Genomic DNA, 7,588 nt, shown 5'->3' with positions numbered 1-7,588 from the left:
AGAGGTGCAACGGCTAACGGACTGGTGCAAAGTCAATAAACTGTCTCTGAATGTTGACAAAACCAAAGAGGTGGTCATAGATTTTAGGAAAACACCAAGGGACCACCCTCCACTGAACATCGACGGGTCCTCTGTGAAGATCGTCAAGAGCATCAAATTCCTTGGTGTTCACCTGGCGGACGATCTCACCTGGACCCTTAATTCCAGCACTGCCGCCACAAAAGCTCAGCAGCATCTCTACTTTCTGAGGAGACTGACAAAAGCTCATCTGCCACCCACCCCCACCCCCCATCCTCACTACCTTCTTCAGAGGAAGCAATGAGAACATCCTGAGCAGCTTCATCACTGTTTGGTTTGGGAATTGCACTGCATCGGACCGCAACTCTCTCCAACAAATAGTGGAGACAGCTAAAAAGATCATCGGGGTCTCTCTTCCATCTCCCATAGACATTGCCAGCAACCGCTGCATCTGGAAAGCTCTCAGCATTGTGGAGGACCTGTCTCACCCATCACATGGACTTTTTACTCTTGTGCCCTCTGGGAGAAGGTACTGCAGCATTCGGACCAACACAACCAGACTGTGTAACACAGCTTCATCCCACAAGCCATCAGACTCTTCAACTCTGGACCCTGACACAAACACACATGATGGACACTGTCTCTGACACACATGCAATAGACTCTGACACACAAAATGGACTCTGACACACACACTTGATGGACTCTTACACGCGCGCACACACACACACACACACACACACACAGAGGAAATTACACTATCCCATTATGGCCCATGTGATAAGAAACAAACAGGTTAATTTGTAAGACAGGTGCTATGTATGTAAGAAGTGCTAATAAAAATGCGTTTTTGTCAAATAAATACATATTTGGCTTATTTTTAAAGGTGAAGAAGCTGCTGGTACCTAGCATGCAAACAGGGATTTGAAACGTTGTTGATTCTAGAGGAAAGGAACCTGAAAACTGAGGCTTCTAGTTTTAGTCATTCTGTGAACAACTAAAGACCTGCGTACGGAGAGTGAAGTGTTCCTGTTGGACTACAGGGGACAATGAATGAGCTGCTTAAATATAACCCTTTGATGGTTTTGTGAGCAAAAAGAAGTGTTTTGAAATGTACTGTATTCAATTGTTCACAAAGACCCAATGCAGTGAGGCCAAAACAGGAGAAATGGGATCTCTTCTTAAAGTCAGAGTCAGAGAGGTTTCATTGGCATTTCAACATGTACAAGTTCATTCATTCAACCTTTATTTAGACAGATAAGTCACATTGAGCCTAGAAGACTCATTTACAAGTGAGATCTGTTTAGACAGACAAAAAGTACAGTACGTGTCATAGTCTGCCGTGTGTGTGTGTGTGTGGGGGGGGGGGGGGCGTCTATCTATTAGCTAAATATAGTATATTATGAACTATTAGGCAGCTTTCAGTGAAACTCAAAAGTAATTTTTGTACTTTGTATGCGCAACTGTGAAATGATTCATGTTTTATGTCAAGCCATGCCCATATTTGTGTTTTCTGTTTGCCTTGCTAACTTCTCCATTATCATCAGCTTCATTCAGCTCACCTGTGTGCTGAGCTTCTTAAGCACTGCTCAGTCTCTGCCTCCCTGCCAGATTATCTGATTGCCCAGTGCCTGAAGAAATCTAACGTTCTAGTACAGTTTTTGACAGCAAAAACTGAAATAAAACAGGCAAGCAATCAAATCTGCTCCTTGAACAAATGTTATGTAAAATTCGGGTTCTGGAGTGCACACACGTCTCAGTGGCACATTTCTCAGCATGTTGGTTCTAGATGCAGGCACAACATGAGTTTGAAGACTTGGTTTTCTGCAAAAATCCACAAACTAAACATTTGTCTTATACGACCAACAAAATACCTTTCATTATAGTTTTGATTTCTAGGCATTAAAACTATAATATGTGTTATAATGATGGCCAATTTTTTTCTTTTTGCATTTATCTCAATTCAGTTCAATTCATTTTTTTTATATAGCACCAAGTCACAACAGAAGTTGTCTCAGGGCAATGAACAGAAACATTAATCTTCTTCTTCTTTTGGCTTTCCCTCTTCAGGGGTCTTCACAGTGAGTCGCCCTCCTCCATTTCACTCTGTCCTCTGCATCCTCTGTCCTCACTCCAGCTACCTCCATGTCCTCTCTAACTGCATCCATAAAATATCCTGATGCATGCTCAATAATCCCCCGTCTTTTGGATGAAAGACGAAACGTATCTACATTTTTTTTTCTTTGTTTTGTTTTTTGTTTTTTTGAACGTCCAGAGGACCAGATTGAACTTTTTTGGATGCATCCATAAATATCCTCTTTAGCCGTCCTCTTTGTCTTTTTCCTGGCAGCTGCATTTATAATATCCTTCTACCAATATACCCACTGTCCCTCCTCTGGACATGTCCAAACCATCTCAGTCATCTTATTGTTCCATATTTTCCTAACAGAGCACTTCGCTCTCAGGCTGCAGGTTTACTTGTGGTTCCTAGAATTTACAAAAACAGAATGGGAGGCAGATCTTTCAGTTATCAGGCTCCTCTCTTGTGGAACCAACTTCCAATCTCTGTCCGTGAGGCTGACACGTTATCCAGTTTTAAAACTGGGCTTAAGACTTTCCTTTTTGATAAATCCTATAGTTAGGGTCAGCTTGGGTTTCCTGAGCTGTCCCTTAGTTATGCTGCTATAGGCTTAGACTGCTGGAGGACAAACTGACCACATTTTTCTCTCTGCTACTGTCTTTACTTACTCTGCTCAACCTGTTTTGTATTTGTAATTATTTTTTTCTATCCTTAACATGTTTCTTTTTTTTTTTGTCTTTCAGGTACACCTGGACCTCTACCTGGACCTACCATTCTGTGTTCGTCTGTCTCCTTCCTGTCCTCTCAACCAGCCGGTCAAAGCAAATGGCCGCTTGTCCTGAGCCTGGTTCTGCTGGAGGTTTCTTCCTGTTAAAAGGGAGTTTTTCCTTTCCACTGTTGCCACTGTGCTTGCTCAGGATGGGAGACTGCAACAAAGCCAAGATTCATTTTGTCTGCTGGATTCCTTAGATAGAGAACTTTACTAATTGGCTTTTATGTGAATGTTCCTGTAAAGTGCCCTGAGACAACTTTGTTGTGATTTGGCGCTATATAAATAAACTGAATTAAATTGAATTGAATCCATCCTGGTCACTCCTAAAGACTTCCACCGCTTCCATTTTTTTCTCGTCTTTTTGTCAATGCCACTGTCTCCAGACCATACAACATAGCTGGACTTGCAACAGTCTTGTAAACTCTTTCTTTGACATTTGCTTCCACTCTTTTGTCACAAATCACTTGTGAAACTTTTCTCCATCCACTCCATCCTGCCTGGACTCTCTTTTCCACCTCTTTACCACATTCCCCATTTTCCTGGACAGTAGACCCCAAGTACTTGAAGTCCTGCACCTTTGTGACCTCTGCTCCTTGTAGCCTCCCTGTTCCACCGGCCTCCCTCTCATTCAAACATGTACTCTATCTTACTACGGCTGACTTTCATTCCTCTTCTTTCAAGTGCATACCTCCACCTCTCCAATTTCTCTTCCACCTGTTCCCGGTTCTCACCACAGATCACAATGCCATCTGCAAACATTATAATCCATGAGGATTCCTGCCTGACCTTATCTGTTAGTCGGTCCAGCACCAGAGCAAACAAGAAGGGGCTCAGAGCTGATCCTTGATGCAATCCTACCTCCACCTTGAAGCTATCTGTCACTCCTACAGCACATCTCACCACTGTCCTGCTGTCCTCATACATGTCTTGTACCAGTCTAACATACTTCTCTGCCACTCCAGATTTCCTCCTGCAATACCACACCTCCTCTCGCAGCACCCTGTCATACGCTTTTCCTAAATCCACAAAGACGCAGAGTTCTTTCTGACCCTCTCTGTACTTCTCCATCAGCATTCTCAAAGCAAATATGGCATCTGTGGTGCTCTTTCTTGACATGAAACCATACTGCTGCTCACAAATAGTCACCTCTAGTCTAAGGCTAGCTTCCACAACTCTCTCCCAGATCTTCATAATGTGGCTCATCAACATAATTCCCCTGTAGTTGATACAACTCTGTACATCACCCTTGTTTTTTAAAATGGGCACCAGCACACTTCTTCTCCATTCATCGGGCATTTTTCACCTTCAAATATGCCATTGAATATTTGAGTCAAAAACCTCACTGCCCTCTCTCCAAGATATTTCCAAACCTCCCCTCATATGTCATCAGGCCCTACTTCATTCCCCTTTTTTATTTTTTGAGAGCTATCTGGATTTCATCCTCACTAATCTTTCCCACTTCCTGGTCCACAGTTTCTATGACCTCTACTCTTCTTTCTCTTTCATTCTCTTCATTCATTATCTCTTCAAAGTACTCATTCCATCTTCTCATCACACTCTCCTCACTTGTTAGAACATTACCATTCCTATATTTAACAAGCCTAATCTGCTGCACATCCTTTCCAGCCTGATCCCTCTGTCTCGTCAATCGTTACAAATCCTTTGTGCCCTCTTTAGTGTCCAGCCTCCCATACAACTCATCATAAGTCTTCCTCTTTGCTTTAGCTACCTTCCTTTTTGCTCTACGTCCCATCTCCTTATCCTTCCTGTCTCCTCTCTTCAGTCGTCTCACTGTCATATGTTTTCTTGGCTAACCTCTTTCTCCAGTAGCTTCCTGCGCATCTTCAATTTGTCACAGTCTGCCATCCTGAGCAAGCATAAAAGCAACTTTGGAAAGGAAAAACTCCCTTTAAACAGGAAGAAACCTCCAGCAGAACCAGGCTCAGGACAAGCTGCCATCTGCTTTGACCAGTTGTGTTAAAGAGGAATCATTTACAATGCTTGAACTTAATGCATTTCAAAACCTAAACAGGGTTGTTGGAGAATATTCTGCAGACTTTTAAAACAGAATCTTTCGTGGACCTGAACAACCCCCCCCCCCCCCCCCACACACACACACACACACACACACTGAAACAAACTCACAAACAAACATTTTGATGACTGCATCATTGTATCCTCATATTTTTGTTTAGATAACTCAAATGATCTTTTGATTTTTATTCAATATTCCTTTTTAATGACGATTCTTAACTTGCCAATGAATGTTACTCTTCGTTTGAGGTTGCTTTATACATTTTGCACTAGGGCTTTAACAGACTACTTGAGTAATTGACACATCGATTCCTAGGACATCTATCAAGTTTTTTAATTTCATGTTGAGTATTCGTAGTGACGTCATTACGTCGCCATTGTGTCACATGATCCACACCGGGCGCGGGCTACAAAATGGTTTCCTCCAAGCAGACGGATGGAGCAGAGCAGGCCCAGTCTTGGAAAACAGGTAGAAATGCATCTGTAGTATTGAAATATTTCACTAAAGAATCTTCCGGTTCAACTACCGTAAGGAAACAGAAAATGAATCAACTTCCTGACTGTTTGGAGCTCGTTGCGAACCGGTGTTACACCATATTTTGTGACCAACGTATATTGTGATCGTAGGGGGCGGTGTTGCATGCACTGTTGCAGGTCACAGAATGTGGTGTAACACTGGGTCCAATCAACCGAATTAGAACCAGCTTCCTTCTGACCTTGTTTCACAAACAAAAAGCAAAAAATATTAATCTCTAAACCTATAAACATATTAATCTCTAAAACTAAACCTAATGCACACCATTGCGGGCGATGGTGCGGGGTGGTCGTTCGCCCCACTGTTTTTAGTTTCGTTTTTGATGTGCCGCACGTTTCTTTCAATTTTGCAGCTTAATAATAAAAACTAATAGTTTTGTTTTTCCTGTGACTTATTTGCAGTATGATAAATGGTTCAGTTTAGTTTATTGTTTTTTGAATATGTAAAATAAAAAAAAAAATAAAAAAAAAAATAAAAATATATATATATATATAGCATGAAGCATAATATCAAAACGTTTTGTTTTACATATTCAAGGGAGTGGGTAGAAGTATAAACTTATCAAAATTCCCACTCCTTAACCACTTACATAATCTTACATTCATTCCATGTATAATCCATGCATACAGTATAACAACTAATCCCATATTTATCCATCAATATAGTATCTTTTTAAGTTAACTATAGTAGATGAACAATTAGTATTCCTTTAACTTGACAAAAAACAAACGCATAAATAACTAATAACAAAAAAAAAATAATAATAATTGAGTAATATTATTATATATTATATCCAGCAATAATCATATGTTTAGATGATAATTTGAACAGTTTTATGTTTGAACATTGTTTAAGTTCAATATTTAAATTATTCCACAGTTTGACTCCACTTACTGATACACAAGTTTTTTCTAGTAGTTCTAAATTTACATATTTTAAACTGTGATTCCCCCGTAACGTATAAATGTGCTCCTTAATTTTAAACAGGTTTTGAATGTTTTCTGGTAATTGTTTATTTTTTGCTTTGTAAAGAATTAGAGCTGTCTGTAGTTTCACTATGTCAATGAACTTTAATCATTTAGATTTTACAAATAGTATATTAGTGCTTTCTAAATATCCCACCTTATGGATTATTCTTATTGCTCTTTTTTCTAGTCTTGTTAATGCCTGTAGTGTAGTTTTGTAATTAATGCCCCATATTTCTGCACAATAACTTAAATAAGGTAAGATTAATGAACAGTAGAGTACATGTAATGCTTTTTGTTCTATGACCGACTTGGCTTTGTTTAAGAGGGCGATATTTCTTGAGACTTTACTTTGAACATATTTGATGTGTGGTTTCCAGTCGAGTTTATCAGTAATGACAAGAAATGTGTTTTCATGAACTCTTTCAATTTTCACTCCATCTATTTGTATTTGAATTTCTGTGTGACCGACAGTTCCCAAATAACATTATACTTGTTAATTTATTTACTGAGTAAAATGATCCAATATTACATATCTGTGATGGTAAAAGTATGTGATCCTCTAGGATTATCAGTTAGTTTGAAGGTGAAATTAGAGTCAGGTGTTTTCAATCAGTGGATGATGATCAGGTGTGAGTGGACACCCTGTTTGATTTAAAGAACAGGATATATCAACGTCTGATCTTCACAACATGTTTGTGGAAGTGGATCATGGAGGAACAAAGGAGATTTCTGAGGAGCTCAGAAAAAGAGTTGTTGATGCTCATCAGGCTGGAAGATGTTACAAAACATCTGTAAAGAGTTTGGACTCCATCAATCCACAGTCAGACAGATTGTGAACAAATGGAGGAAATTCAGGACCATTGTTCTCCTCCCCAGGAGTGGAGGACCAACAAAGATCACTCCAAGAACAAGGTGTGTAATAGTCAGCGAGGTCACAAAGGAGCCCAGGGTAACTTCTAACACCTGAAGGTCTCTCACATTGACTGATGTTGATGTTCATGAGTCCACCATCAGGAGAACTGAACATCAATGGTTCATGACAGGCTGAAGGAGGAAGACACTGCTCTCCAACAAGAACATGGCTGCTCGTCTGCAGTTTGATAAATATACTGAGAGCAAAGGTTCACATACTTTTACCATCACAGATATGTAATATTGGATCATTTTCCTCAGTAAATAAA

At 40.0% G+C, this 7,588-nt stretch overlaps 1 protein-coding gene across 1 annotated transcript in view; it reads right to left on the bottom strand.

Moving 5' to 3' along the window:
* farp2 (FERM, RhoGEF and pleckstrin domain protein 2) overlaps nucleotides 1–7,588 on the bottom strand; it is a gene marked incomplete at its 5' end in the record, with an annotated part of 48,351 nt that overhangs the window by 19,775 nt on the left and 20,988 nt on the right.

This window comes from Nematolebias whitei, chromosome 3 (genome assembly GCF_014905685.2).
Source record: "Nematolebias whitei isolate Nwh7 chromosome 3, NemWhi1, whole genome shotgun sequence".
In the NCBI taxonomy this organism is placed as follows: Eukaryota; Metazoa; Chordata; class Actinopteri; order Cyprinodontiformes; family Rivulidae; genus Nematolebias; species Nematolebias whitei.
This window is presented reverse-complemented; position numbering and strand designations above follow the sequence as displayed.